Raw genomic sequence first — 16,057 nt, forward strand, 5'->3', positions numbered from 1 at the left:
CAGATGCTTAACCGACGGAGCCACCCTGGTGCCCTGATCTCGACAGCTTTGAGGAATAATGGTCAGGTATTTGGTGAAATGTTCCTTTATTGGGATTTGTCTGTCTTTACCATTTTATACTAGGATTGTGTGTGCTGTTGTTATATCAAGGGCACATATTTATTGACATTACTTATGTTGTTATTTTTGATCACCTAAGTTAGTGTTTGTCAAGTTTCTCCACTGTAAAGCTACTCTTTTTTCCCCATTTCCATACTGTACTCTTTGGAAGGAGGTCACTATGTGTAGCCTACACTTAGGGAGTGGAGAATGATGGTCCACTTCCTCAAGGATGGAGTATCTACATCAATTACTTGGCATTCTTCTGCACAGGAGATCTGTTTCTCCTTTCCCACTTATTAATTTATTCAATAATATATTTATATGAGTTTGGGCTCCTGGATTTTTTTTTTATACTTCAGGTTATCATGTAACACCACTTTATTTTGAGGTTGAAATTGTTCCAGTTTTGGACATTGGGAGCTCTTTCACTGGAATCCTGTGTCCTTTTGACATACTCTCATTATTGTGGACTTTTTTGTTTTATTTGACCACTTCCTTACTTTCTGGCACTACAAGATGTCCCAGGCTCATTGTGTATACTTCCTTCCCCAGTCCTGGAATCAACCTTTTCTCCAGGGAACCTAGTTCCTCTTACAGAAGAATGGTACTTGAAACCAGGATCTGGGCCCTAGTTGTGCCCAGTGCTGCCAGTGTTTTGTTGCTTCGAGGCCCTTTGAGCTGACAGAGTAAGAAAATACATGTGTGTGCGCTAACCTGTGCATATACACACATACAAATATTTCTGGATGTAACCTCTGTATTTCTATTAAGTGAAACATGAATTCATACTGGTGTTCCATCCATCACCACATAAATCTTTCCAACCACCCCTCCTGCTGATCTGCAAACTTCCACTCCCACACTAAGAAACCTGGTTCCCACCATCTGCTACCCGTTTACTTGAATTGCTTACAAACCAGTGTACACAGTTTCAGAAACATTACCCTGTTCTCCCATGGAAGACAACATTTCCAACTAGAGCAGTGATTATGTGTTGGGTTGCCATTAACTTATAGACCCACACATTTCCAAATTTACCCCCTCTCCTTCAGTATGTTAGCTTCACAGATCTGTAATACAGTTAGATTGCTTTGTCACATTCTGCCTTCTACCTTGGGATTCCCCTGACCTAAATGATTTCTAAAAATTTATATACACCAGTTTTCACTTTTTGTGCCCTATAGTTCAACAGATTTTGAGAAATCCATAATGTTATGTATCCACGATCGCATTATCGTATAGAGGAATTTCATAGCTCTAAAATCCCCTGTGCTTCACCTGTTCAACTGGGGCCCCAGTTTACCACTGGTCTTTTTACTGTCTTATCATTTTGCCTTTTTCCAGAATGTCATATAACTGGAGTCATGCACTATGTAGCCTTTTTAGACTGGCTTCTTTTACTTAGCAGTATGCATTCAAGATTCCTCCACGTCTGTCTGTGGCTTAGCTCATTGTTTAAAATCTTTGAATAATAGTCCATTGAATGAATGTTCCACAGTCTGTTTAGCTATCACCTATTGAAGGACTTCTCCAGTTTTTGACAATTATGAATAAAGCTGCTCTAAACATTTGCATGTATGTTTTTGTGTGGACATAATTATTCATATTAGTTGGGTAAATACCAAGGTACATGACTGCTGGGTCATATGGTAAGATTATGTTCAGCTTTATAAGAAATTGCCAAGCTGTCTTGCAAAGTAGCTGTACCATTTGGCATTCCCATCAACAATGAAGGAGAGTTCCTATTGCTCTGAATCCTTGTCAGTAGCTGGCATGGTAAGGTTTTAAGTTTTAGCAATTCTACTAGGTGTGTGGTGATATCCTGTTTTTTTTTAATTAATTAATTAATTAATTAATTTATTTATTTATAGAAAGATTTATTTATTTGACAGAGAGAGTAGAGGGAGGGGCAGAGGGAAAGAGCCCCATGCAGACTCCTTGCTAACTGTGGAGACTGACACTGGGCTTGATCTCATGACCCTAAGATCACAACCTGAGCCAAAACCAAGAAGTCAGTCGCTTAAGTGGGTGAGCCACCTAGGTGCCCCATGATATCGTGTTTTAATTTGCAGTTCCCTAATGAAAACGATGTTGAGCATCTTTTCATATGCTTATTTGTCAGCTGTGTTTGTCTTTTGGTAAAGTATCTATTTGGATCTTTTTCCCGATTTCAAATTGTGTTGTTTGTTTTCTCTTTGTTGAGTTTTAAGAGTTTTTTTGTAGATTTTGAATACAAGTCTTATACAGATGTGTGTTTTTCAAGTATTTTCTCCTAGTCTGTGGCTTATCTTTTCATTCTCATGACAGTGTCTATCACAGTGAAGTTTTCATTTTAGTGAAGTCCAACTTACCAAATCTCTTTTATAAATCATGCTTTTGGTTTTGAATTTAAAAGCTCATTTCCAAAGGGAGAGAGGGAAACAAACCATAAGAGCCTCTTTTTTCTAAAGATTTATTTATTTATTTTAAAGAGAGAGAGAGAGAGAGCAGAGGGAGGGGCAGAGGAAGGGAGAGAATCTTTGAGCAGACTCCCCACTGAGCATGGAGACTGATATGGGGCTCAAGGTGGGGCTTAGTTTCAGGACTCTGAGATCATGACCTGAGTGGAAATCAAAGGTCAGATGCTCAAGCAACTAGCCACCCGGGCGCCCTACCATTAAAGACTCTTAATGATAGAGAACGAACTAAGGGTTGATGGAGGAAGGTAGGTGGGGCATGGGCTAGATGGATGATGAGGATTAAGGAAGACACTTATGATGAGCACTGAGTGTCGTATGCAAGTGGTCAATCACTGAATTCTGCTCCTGAAACCAATATTGCAATGTATGTTCACAAACTGAAATTTAAAGTAAAAAATTTTAAAAAATAAAAGCTCATTTCCAAACCCAAGGTCATCTAGGTTTTCTCCTATGTTTTTTATAGAAGTTTATTGTTTTTCACTTTATATTTAGGGCTATGATCCATTTTGAGTTAATTTTTGGGAAAGATATAAGATCTGTGTCCAGGTTCCTTTATTCCATATGAACATCCAATTGTTCCAACACCATTTGTTGAAAAGACTATGCTTTCTCCATTGAATTGGCTTTGCTTCTTTATCAAAAATGAGTTGACTATATGTGTAGCTCTATTTCTGCTTTGTCTGCTCTGTTCCATTCATCTATACGTGTACTCTTCCATCAATACTATACTCTTGACTCCTGTAGCTTTATACTAAGTCTTGAAATTGGGTAGTGTGAGTCCTCCATCTTTGTTCTTATTTTTCAGGATTGTGTTGGCTATTCAGGGTCTTTCATCTGTCCTTATAATCTTCATAGCCTGTTTGTCAATAACTACAAAGTAACTTGCTAAGATTTTGATTGGAATTACTTTGAATCTATAGATCATGTTAAAATTGAAATCTTATTAATACTGAATCTTCCAATTTGTGAACATGGAGTATCTCTTTGTTATATAGATTTTTGGTTTTACACATAGAGATCCTGTACATATTTTGTTTGATTTATATGTATTCATTATTTTGGTGTTGTTGCAAATGGTATTGTTTTTTAAATTTCAAATTCCAATTTTAATTGTTGGTATTTAGGAAAGCAATTGACTTTTGTATATTAACCTTATATCTTACTCTTTATTATAATTTTTAAATTTTAGGAATTAATCTTGAGTTTTATCATATGTGTTTTTAGTATATATTGAGATAATCATATATTTTTTTCTTTTACGTATCAAAGTGGTAAATTATAAGAATAGCTTTTTAAGTGATGACCTATCTTTGCATTCATGGATGAAGCAGGTACCTATTAAAAAAATAAGCTTTCTAGGATTTTTGTTTTTTATGATTTTCTTTAATGTTAACTCTACTTTTATAAAAATTTCTCTAAACCACAGGTTCGGTAGTAAGACTAGAATTCTGCTAAAAATTGGATTTATTTCTTTCATGGTTATTCTTTTTAAAGATTTATTTATTTATTTTAGAGCAAGACAGAGAGAGAGAGAGAGAGAGAGCAGCAGGGAGGGGCAGAGGGAGAGAGAGTACCAAGCAGACTCTGCCCAAAGTGTGGAGCCTAATATGGGGCTAGATTTCATGGCTCTAAGATCACGACCTGATTTGACCGAAGCTCCAGTCACTTAACCAAATGAAGCACCCAGGTGCCCCTATTTCCTCCATGGTTATTAAGCACACTGACCTCCTTCTTTGCCATACTTTGTATGTCTTTCTTTTTCCAGTCAAACACTTTATAAGGTAATTCCATCCATACAAAAATATATGGGACATTTATGTAAGATGCAACTTAATAAAAGGGATGTTTGTAAACTTACCATCAAACTTAAACGTGAGAGTATTGCCAATACTATTGTATTCACCTTTTATGTTTAGCAATCTTTGTGTCTTCCTTAAGAAATCTTTTTCTAATTTGAAGTCTTCCAAATTTCTTCCACATCATGTTTTTTATATTTAAGTACTTAAAATTGTTTCATTTCTTGTATATGGTGTGAAGAAGAAACCCAATTGCATTATTTTTCGTGCAGATTGCCAATTATCCCAGCGCCATGTATTGCAAAAAGGAAAAAATTCTTTTCTTTTCCCAGTGATCTGAAATGACATCTCTGAAATGCATCAAATGTCCTTCTATTCATGGGAATTTTTCTGGTCTCTGCGTTGTTCAATGTATATACCTCTGCATCTCTAGCACACTGTCCTTATTACTAAAGGCTAGTAAGTCTTGGGATAGTAAGGCAGATCCCCCTAATTTGTTCTTTGTTTGTCTTGGCTATTTTGGAGCATTTACTTTTCCATGTAAATTTTAGAATCAGCTCCTCAAGTTTCATAAAAACCCCTGTTGGGGTTTAGATTATAATTGTGCTAGATTTATACATTAAATCAAGTGGTGGAGGAAGTGGACACTGAGTTTCCTATTTATTCTCTGATATCTTTCAATAACATTTTATAATTATCTATATATCGATTTTATACACATTTAGTTACATTCATTCCATACACACACACACACACACTCTCTCTCTCTCTTTCTCTCTGTTGTGTATATATTCCATACATACTCCATATTTCTATCTTTATATATCTATCCTTATATAATTTTGCTAATTTTAACAGTAAATTAAAAATGTACTTTCCTAAATTTCTTGTGGCTGTTATATAGAAATACAATCAATTTTTATGTGTTGATTTTACACCTAGCTTCATTGTTAAATTCTTTGTCTATAGACTGCTTTGAGTTTTTAGTTTAGCTAAATAACTTATTTATCTTTTATTGTCTTAGGGTGCAAGCTAGGGATTCTTGTAGTCCAGTGTTGAAGAGAGATGCTGATAGTGGACATTCTTGTCTTGTTCTTTTATTTTTTTTAAAGATTTACTTATTTATTTGAGGATGGAGCAGAGGGGTAGAAGCTCAAGCAGATTCCTCACTGACTGTGAAGTCTGATACAGGGCTCCATCTCATGACCCATGAGATTATGACCTGAGCCGAAATCAAGAGTCGGATGCTTAACCGACTGAGCCACCCAGGCACCTCTCTTATCTTGTTCTTGATCTTACAAAGAATACTTCTAATTTTCACCAGTAGGAATAATGTGCACTGTAGATTTCTGGTAGATTCACTCTTCAACGAATGCTTTTGATTTTGTCCTCATGAATAGTTATTGCATTTTATCACTTTTCTACATTTTCTACAATGTTTTCTGCATTGATTAGAATGATCGTATGACTTTGCTCCTTTGTTGATGTAGCGTACTGGTTGTGGGTTTCTTGCCTCTCAGCTCCCAATTCATCTGTTTGGCCTGATCTCTGGAATTGGTCTGGTTCATTTAAATTTTGTTTTCTTGTGGCAGTTGTTACTAAAGTTTGTCTGTAGGGGGCGCCAGAGACATTGCAGGGGAAAGTTTTGCTCTCTGGTTCTGGGCTACAGATACAGCAGGCCCCTTCTGGGCACGAGGCTTCTCCATCACCACGCTCTGCACCCCACACAGCTTTTCCAGTACCTAGCTGATACAGGGCATTGTGGCCAGCGGCACTCCTTGGCCAGCAGCTTCTCTTTAAACCCTCCAAAGCAGTAATACATAGAGTGCTTCCAGTGAGACAGCTCTGTGTGCAACGTCCTCAGATACCCCTGAGACAGATTTCCAGCAGCTGTCAGAGAGCAGATTTCTAGAAAGTTCCACCGGTGTGGCACCACAACTTGATTGCCATTCTCTGAGTTGCTGCTATTCTCTCTCAATAAGGTAAGGATTACAACTCCTGGCATGGGAATACCCTTCCTTGGGAACTTTTTCTCTGTCCTGGAAGGGGTTCTTCCTTGGGTATTCTCAGCCCAGGGGGTGGTACTATTCCTTGGTTGATCTTTCTCAACCCTGGGAAGGAGAGCTCTTCCTTGGGTACTATAGATCAGCCATGGGGTGGGGGACCAGTCCTTGGGTGTTCTGCCTTCAGCTATGCGGGACTGTCTTTCTTGGGGGACTGTTTCAGGCCTGGAGGAGAACTCTCCCTTGGTCATTCTCAGTTGTGTTGATGAGGGGGCTTTATTTGAGTCCAGCGAGGAGGATCTCCTCTTTGGTACTCGGTCCTGGGGGAAGACTTTCCCCTGAATGCTCCCTATCTCTGCTATGTTGGCAAGGGTCTTTCCTTGCTTGTTTATCTGCCGTGCAGTGGGGAGTTCCTTTCCTGATTGCTTGTCTCGACCCTGGGTTTGGGGCTGTTTCTTAGATTCTGTATCTAACCTCTGTAAAGGGAAACTCTTCTATGGGGGCTTTACATTGCCCTGGGGTGGGGGCTCTTCCTTGGAGACTCTGTCTTAGAGATGGAGAGGGGGCTTTTACTTGAGCACCCTGTCCGAGTGGAGACTAAGAGGATACTTCCTAAGGCTGTCTTTCTCAACTGTGTTAAAGGAGGGGCTTTCCCTTCAGTGTTTGCTCTCAGCCCTAGACAAAGGGATTCTGCCTTGGGTTCTACAGCTCTAATTCCAGAGGGTGGGTTTCCAGCACCACAGAAATCCTCTTAATGCACTGAGTCATAGCTCAGTTTCTGCAACAAGATCCGGACTTCAATACTTTTAGAGGGGGTGTATTTTTTCCCTTAAGCCCTCTCTAAGTCCTGGAGAGGACTTTTCTCTGGATGTTCTATTTCAGCCCAGGTGTGGCACTCTTTCTTGGGTGTTTATGTCAGTACTGGGGGGGGGCGGGATTTCCCATGGGCATTGTATCTCAGCTACGCAGTAGGGGGATTTTCCTTGGGTGTCCTGATGAGGATACTAACTTTGGTGCTGTGACTCAGTGCTGAGAGTGGTGCTTTTCCTTGGGTGTTCTTTCGAAGCCCTGAAGGGCGGCTCTTCTCTGGAGTTCAATCACAGCCCTGGTGGGGATGGGAGAGATATGTTATATCTGGACTTGTGGAAGAGGTCATTGATACAAAGGCACAGGACAGGGAATAATCCTTGTCTCGCAGAAACTAGACTTGATGGTATTCCACCTTACCCCAGTCTTCAGTTAGAGTTTCCCTTAATCTTCCTGTGCTTTGGTTTCCTTATGTATAACAAAGAGGATGATCATCGCACCTAGTTCACAGGGCTCTGTAGAGGATTAAGTGAGTTCATGTAAGCCATTTAGGATAATACCTGGCAGATAGTAAATGCTCAACGAAATGCTTTTACCCTCTTCGTACTCTTCTACTGTGGGAAATGCAAATTGTATGAAAATTGTTTCTTGGGATTTTATTCGTATAACAGAGGGCATAGTTTTGGTTATCCTTGCATGATAACAGCTTAAATACAACCTTTTCTTTTTAAACATAACCTTCTATACTTCTGATCTGTATCCTCCAACATTGAAAAGCACCCATCTCTGCCTGGCACCTAGGTGGACATATTTGAATCTCCTTGTGTTTGGGGACTTAGACTTTCAAACTATCCTACTCTTTGTTATCTATGTGTAGCATTAGGTAAGTGGTAATCAATTTTGCTAATGATGACTTTAAAACATAAAAAGACACACACACACACACATGATTTCCCCTAAAGAGATCTGACACAGAGTGGGTTATACTTCTTTAATGGGTAATCGTGTAATTGGCTCATTTTTGGTTGATGAGAGCCACTCATTCCCCAAACATTTTGATGAATCATGGCTGTATTATATTTGACTTTGGACAACAACTTTTTTAAAAAAAGGTTTTATTGGGGCACCTGGGTGGCTCAGTGGGTTAAAGCCTCTGCCTTCAGCTCAGGTCATGATCCCAGGGTCCTGGGATCGAGCCCCATATTGGGGCTCTCTGCTCAGCGGGGAGCCTGCTTCCTCCTCTCTCTCTCTCTCTCTGCCTACTTGTAATCTTTGTCTGTAAACAAATAAAATCTAAAAAAAAAAAAAAAAAAAAAAAAAGGTTTTATTTATTTATTTGAGAGGGAGAGAATGAGAGAGAGAGAGAGAGAACACAAGAGGAGGAAAGTCAGAGGGAGAAGCAGACTCCCTGCCGAGCAGGGAGCTCAATGGGGAACTCGATCCTGGAACTCCAGGATCAGGACCCGAGCCGTAAGGCAGTCGCTTAACCAACCGAGCCACCTAGGTGCCCTGGACAGCACTTTGTATTTTCACTTCCTCCTCATTCTGCTTAGGCTGGATTAAAATTAAGTTGCATTTCTGAGAATAGAACATCTCTTGGTGGATGGTAAATTTTTGCTGCATGATCAAAACTTATATTGATGATGCAAATGCATGATTTTAGACACATAGGCAGACTTTTCAACTTTACAACAGTTGCATTTTTGTCAACGATGGAGTATGTTGATTGATTTTCTTTTTTTTTAGGGGCTGATGACCAATGAAGCAGATGAGTTTGCTTCAGGGCTTGAAAACAAAATGAAAAGTCCTGGAGAACCTGACAGTCCTTTGTCATGTAAGAGAAGTTAGAGGACGCCTTGCTGTTAATGAAATAGTAAGGAAGATGGTAATTATGTCTTTGAGAAACAGATGTGAGCATGTTTGCCAGTAGAAAGGAAAGAATCTAATAAGCTGCAACCATTTGGAGTTGCTGCATGAGTTGGTAGGGTGAAGCACGTCTCTGTGGCAGTAGGAGATGATCGGCTCAACAGGACAGTGGGCCTGCACTCGCTCTCTGCATGTCCTCACCTCCTGTTCATCCTCTAACCCAGTGTCATCTGGGTTTTGCCTCCTCTGCTTCACTGAAACTGTCCTTGTCAGTTCCCCAGTGTCTGCTGTATGTTGTCTTTAACTTCTCAGCAGTATTTGACACAGTCATTCACTCAATCCTCCATGAAATCCTTGGGCTTTCAGAAACCACATTTTCCTGATTTCTTCCTCCCTTACTGGGACTCTTTTTCATTTTCCTTTTCTGCTTGTTTCTTTCCATTCCCACTACTAAATACTCTATGGCCACTAATCTGGATTCTGGGCCTTCTTCCCTTAAATATACTCTCTCCCTAGATGATCCCACATAGTCTTGGAACTTTAAATATGATGATGGGTATTTCAACAACTCCCAAACTGATACCTCTAGATTACAACTTGCTCCTGAACTCCAGACTCAGATTCAAATGCATACATGGTATCTCCACTCACATGTCTAAGAGACTTTTAAAACTCAACCCATTCCTTGTGTTTAAACTGAACTCCTGAACTCCCTCCCTTGCACATACCTTCTCCACATACAGCACTGTCTATTTTGGCTTTTGGTGTTATAGTGAAGAAATTTTGGGGGAATCTGGGTGGCTCATTCTGTTGAGTCTCCTGCTCTTGGTTTTGGCTCAAGTCATGATCTTATGGGTCATGGACTGAGCCCTGAGTCAGGTTCTACACTCAGCAGGGAGTCTGCTTGCTGATTCTCTCCCTCTGGGCCCCCGCCCCTCAAATGAATAAATAAATCTTTTATAAAAGGAAATTATTGCCAAGTCCATGTCATGAAGCTTTCCCCCTATGTTTAGCTTCAGGAATTTTATAGTTTTAGGTCTTACATTTAGGTCATTAATCCATTTTGAGTTCATTTCTTTAAAGATTTCATTTATTTATTTGATACAGAGAGAGATCACAAGTAGGCAGAGAGGCAGGCAGAAAGAGAGAGAGAGAGGAGGAAGCAGGCTCCCCACTGAGCAGAGAGCCCGATGCGGGCCTCGATCCCAGGACCATGAGATCATGACCTGAGCCAAAGGCAGAGGCCCAACCCCCCAAGCCACCCAGGCACCCTTGAGTTCATTTTTATTCTTGGTGTAAGATAAGGGCCCAACTTTATTCTTTTTTATGTGGGTATCCAGTTTTTCCCATACCATTTTTTTAAGATTTATTTTATTTATTTATTTGACAGACAGAGATCACAAGAAGGCAGAGAGGCAGGCTGAGAGAGAGGAGGAAGCAGGCTCCCCGCAAAGCTGAGAGCCCGATGTGGGGCTCGATCCCAGGACCCTGGGATCATGACCCAAGCTGAAGGCAGCAGCTTAATCCACTAAGCCACCCAGGTGCCTCTCCCATACCATTTTTAAAAATTTCTTAAAAGTAAGCTCTAAACCCAATGTGGAGCTCGTACTCATGACCCTGAGATCAAGAATCACATGCTCTAGTGACTGAACAAGCCAGGTACCCCCTTCCCCCAGTAACATTTTTTGAAAAGACTCCTTTCCTCATTGAGTGGTCTTGACACTTATAGAAACGCATTTGACCATATATGCACAGATTTATTTCTAGGATCTCTATTCTATTGGTCTACTTGTGTATCTTTATGCTATTACCACACTGTTCTAATTACTGAAGCTTTGTAATACATTTTAGAATCAGGAATGGGAGTCTTCCAGTTTGATTCTGACTTTTCAAAATAGTTTTGGCTATTCATTGTCTCCTGAGATTCCATATGAATTTTAGGATGAATTTTTCTATTTCTGCACAAAACGTTGTTGCAATTTTGGTATGGATTACATTGTTGATTGCTTTGGGTAGTATAAGAATCTTACCAATATTAAATCTTCTAACCATGGACATGGAATGTCTTTCCATTTATTTGTATCATCTTAATTTTTTTCAGCATTTTTAAAAGTAAACTCTAGGGGCGCCTGGGTGGCTCAGGCGCCACCTGCCTTCACCTTGGGTCATGATCTCAGGGTCCTGGGACCGAGTCCCACATCGGGCTCTCTGCTCAGCGGGGAGCCTGCTTCCCCTTCTCTCTCTGCCTGCCTCTCTGCCTACTTGTGATCTCTCTCTCTTTCTGTCAAATAAATAAATAAAATCTTAAAAAAATACCTAAAAAAAAAAGCAAACTCTACACCCGACGTGGGGCTTGAACTCGACCCTGAGATCAAGAGGCACTTGCTCTACTGACTGAGCCAGCCAGGTGCCCTGTTTCAGCAATGTTTTATAGTTTTCAATGTACACATGTTTCACTTTCTTTGTTAGGTTTATTTCTAAGTATTTTATTCTTTTTTAAAAAGAATTATTTGTTTATTTTAGAGAGTGCATGCATGAGCACAAAAAGCAAGGATAGGGACAGAGGAAGATAGAAAAGGAGAGAAAATTTTCCAGCAGGATCCCCACTGAGCTCAGAGCCTGACACAGGGCTCAATCCCAGGACTCTGAGATCATGACCTGAACTGAAACCAAGGGTTGGACGTTTAAGTGACTGGGCCACCCAGGTACCCTTCTAAGTATTTTATTCTTTTTGATGCTATTATAAATGAAATTATTTTCTTCATTTTCATTTCAGATTTTTCATTGTTAGTGTACAGAAATGCAATTGATTTTTGTGTGTTGATTTAGTATCCTGCAACTTTGCATGAAAATTCATTTTATAGTCCTATGTACACTGTAAGCTCCTTTTTGGATCCCCCACAGCGTCTTGCACAGCATAGATGTTTTAGGCATCTTTTGGTTAATGACATTTCTGTTTATTTTCAATTTAGAAAAAAGATTCACAACCTTGAGAAGGTACTAGAAAAAGTAATTTTTGCTGTCTTCACAACAAAGTTAATTACATCAAAAACATAGCCTGTTATCACAACTATCTGTGAGAAACAAGGACACGTTTGCTGTGTTGTAGAATGGTGTTGGATATTGCTGGTTTCCTAGAATGTGGCTCTCAAGGGAATTGCCTTCTGGAGGTTAAGAAAAAGCAGTGGACCTTTTTTTTTAAAAAAAAAGATTTTATTTTTATTTATTTATTTGACACACACACACACACACAGAGCACACAAGTAGGCAGAGCGGCAGGCAGAGGGAGAGGGAGAAGCAGGCTTCCCACTGAGCAGGGAGCCCTATGCGGCGCTTGATCCCAGGGCCGTGGTATGATGACCTGAGCCGAAGGCAGATGCTTAACCGATCGAGCCACCCGGGAGCCCCAACAATGGAACTTATTAATGTTGTGATTCTCCATCAGTAAAATTTGGCTTTGGCCCTAAGAATATCCATTGAAAATATAATTTGCTTTCTCATTTGTTTTCCCACTTGAGGAAGGGTATGGAATTAACTCTTCAGGCAAAATCCTACTACTGTCCTAGTGTCTATAGCAGGTCATGCTGCTGGTACTAACAAGTGCCTTCTTTTACCACTGCTATCCTCTTCTGCTCCTCAGCTCCTCATGATTCTTTGCCTGGGAAGAGGAGTTGAACCTTCATTCTTTTTTCCTTAAGAATTAATTAATTCATTAATGAGAGAGAACATGAATGAGCATGCGCAGGAGAGTGGGGCAGGGGAGGGGCAGAAGGAGTGAGAGAGAATCCCAAGCAGACTTTGAGCTGAGTGCAGAGCCCTATGGGGGCTTGGTCTCATGACCCTGAGATCATGACCTGAGCTGAAACCAAGAGCAGATGCTGAACCGACTGAGCCCTTTGAACCTTCATTCTTTTTTTTTTTTTTTTTGGTAAAGATTTTATTTATTTATTTGACAGAGAGAGATCACAAGTAGGCAGAGAGGCAGGCAGAGAGAGAGAGGAAGAAGCAGCCTCCCTGATGAGCAGAGAGCCCGATGCAGGACTGATCCCAGGACCCTGAGATCATGACCTGAGCTGAAGGCAGAGGCTTAACCCACTGAGCCACCCAGGCACCCTGAACCTTCATTCTTGAATGGTTTGGCCACTAGAGGTTCTGTCTTGGTTAGGTTATTATAATTATCCATTAACTTTTTTTCAGCTTCATTGACAAATAAAAGTGTAAGATATTTAAAGTGTACATCATGATGATGTGATAGACATGCGTTGTTCATTAACTTTAATCACAAAACACGGGACTATCAAGAAGCTGTCCAAACATATCAGACATATGCCTCCATAGCAGTTTTGTAGTAGGAACTCAATTTCCTTTGATGGTCAGGTTCAGTCACCCCAGCCAGTACAGTATAGCCCTTCTTTGCCTGTTGATTGAGAGGTCTGGGGAGTCCAAGTGCCCAGCTGGAAGACTCAACTTCCCATTCAATGGAGTCATTGTTTTATTTCCTGGTGAAAACATTCTTTCTTTGGAATGAAGATCTCTAGCCTAGAAGAGCTAGATCTCTTGTCATGGGACAAGGAAGCAAAAATTTTCTATTGTCTTGCTGGGGGTAATAGTGAGGAGAGGCACTCCTGTTTCCATACCTTGATTGCAGGATCCATAAATCCATGTGATAAGAGGAACACTACCATATACCTATGCATGTAAATGCTTAGCTACCCCAGATCCTCAAGTTACCACCACTTAGCTAGAAATAAGTGAGGTCTTCCAGATGCCATTCCACTTCAGGATGAGGAGAAACCTAAGACCAGTGAATTCCATGAATAGTGCTCAATTGCTGCACTCATTTCCTATAAAATGGGTTCCTTGTTTAGAAGTGATGCTCTTTGGAATACCATGATGGTGAATAAGGTATTTTTCAAATCTACAAATACTGGTTTCTTTTTTTTTTTAAAGATTTTATTTATTTATTTGACAGAGAGACAGATCACAAGTAGGCAGAGAGGCAGGCAGAGAGAGAGGGGGAAGCTGGCTCCCTGCTGAGCAGAGAGCCCGATGCAGGGCTCGATCCCAGGACCCCGAGATCCTGACCTGAGCTGAAGGCAGAGGCTCAACGTACTGAGCCACCCAGGTGCCCCTACACATACTGGTTTCTCAAAAGCACTACAGGTGGGAAGGAAAATCCATATCCCGAGTGTCTATTTAAGTCAGCACAAAGCATGGCCCCTTCCTTAATAAAAGTGCTCCACCATGAAGCCCCTGCCACCTGGTAGTTGGCTGATCAGTCACAGGTGCCATATCAGGGGCACCATGGTGGCCTCTGCTGGCAGATCGGGCACTCAGCAATGGTTGTAGTGAGATCAGCTTTGGTGATCCCAGCCTGCCACTTGGCCACCTAGTTCTTGAGCCCACTGGGTTCGGACATGACTGCTGGGGAAGGGCCTGATGGGTATTTACACAATGGGTCCCCTAGCCATCAGATTATTTTTTTTTAAGATTTTATTTTTATTTCATTTATTTATTTGTCAGAGAGAGAGAGAGAGAGAGAGAGCGCGAGCGAACATGAACAAGCGGAGTGGCAGGCAGAGGCAGAGAGAGAAGCAGGCTCCCCACTGAGCCAGGAGCCCGATGCGGAACTCGATCCCAGGACCCTGGAATCATGACCCGAGCCAAAGGCAGCAGCTTAACCGACTGAGCCACCCAGGCGTCCCTAGCCATCAGATTATTAAACTTCTGCCCTAGTAAGGTTGTTCTTTGCTGATCACCCATGGGACACACTTATCTTCATATCAGATGTCTATTCGGATGGGCGTATCCACATACCTCTTCCCTAGACCTCCTTGTGACAAACTTTCAGTCATGTATTTTCAAAGTCCCTGCCATTCAGCTAATGACTCAGACACGGCCTATGCATGGTTATACACTCATACCTTTGGCCATCTCTCCTCCAGGCAGAGTGAACAAGCAGGTGCACTGCTCAAAATTTTCCCTCTGGGAAGTTTACCCTTCACCAGTGTCCTTCAGGGCAGTACTGGATGAGACTATAGTGCATCTGCTGTCCACCTTTGGCCTGTGTGGGAGACAGGATTCTAATTATGCGCCCCCCCCCATATCCCAGTCTTCTGGTTATTCAAACACTAGTATGAGTACTGCTGTGGGATGTTTTTACTGCAAAAATGAGTATTTTATTTTGGTAGCATTAAAGGAAAAAACAACAGTATTTCTACTGTTGAGGTGAAAACAATGTTTAAACTTTGTTATCCTCTAAATATATTCCAAATGAGAATGTTTTAGGAAGGTCCCAAAGCACAGGCAAATTTTAACACAATGGTACAGGAATCTGTAATACTGAAAATAACTCTCTGACAGGGTGTTTAAAAACATATTTTTTGAGTTCTAAAAGCAGTCAAGCAATCCCTTCCAAACAACTGTGTCAAGAGTGAAACAGCATGTTCCATTAACACTCTAACAATTTCATTGTAATACTTTTTACTGCTATGACAATTTTATATAAATTTTCCTGTACTTAAAATAGGCTTTGAAAGTGGAAGAGTGTACAAAATTCCAGATAAAATGATAGGGGAAGAAATTTAATAAGGTGTCCCCTCTGCTCCTTTATCATCGATGGTAATCTTTAGCAGTTGGGAGTTGAACTTTAAAATACAACCCCCCCACCTGGGGTGCTTGGGTGGCTCTCGTTTAAGCATCTGACTTCAGCTCAGGTCATAATCTCAGGGTCCTGGGATCGAGCCCTGCATTGAGCTCCCTGCTTCTCCTTCTCCCTTTGCACCTCCCCCCTGCTTGTTTGTCTCTCTCACTCTCAAATGAATAAAATGTTTAAAAAATTAAATACAACCCCTCAAATGAAAACCCAAGTTTTAAATTTTAATCAGATATAATTGGAAAAGTTTACTTATATTTGGAAACCTTTTATAAAACCATTTCTTTTTTGTATTAAAGCAGAAACCAGTTCCCAAAACCTCTTATTCGATTATATATCCTGATTGGACTAATATCTGACAGAAGACTA

The sequence above is a fragment of the Lutra lutra genome, chromosome X (genome assembly GCF_902655055.1).
Source record: "Lutra lutra chromosome X, mLutLut1.2, whole genome shotgun sequence".
NCBI classification, from domain to species: domain Eukaryota; kingdom Metazoa; phylum Chordata; class Mammalia; order Carnivora; family Mustelidae; genus Lutra; species Lutra lutra.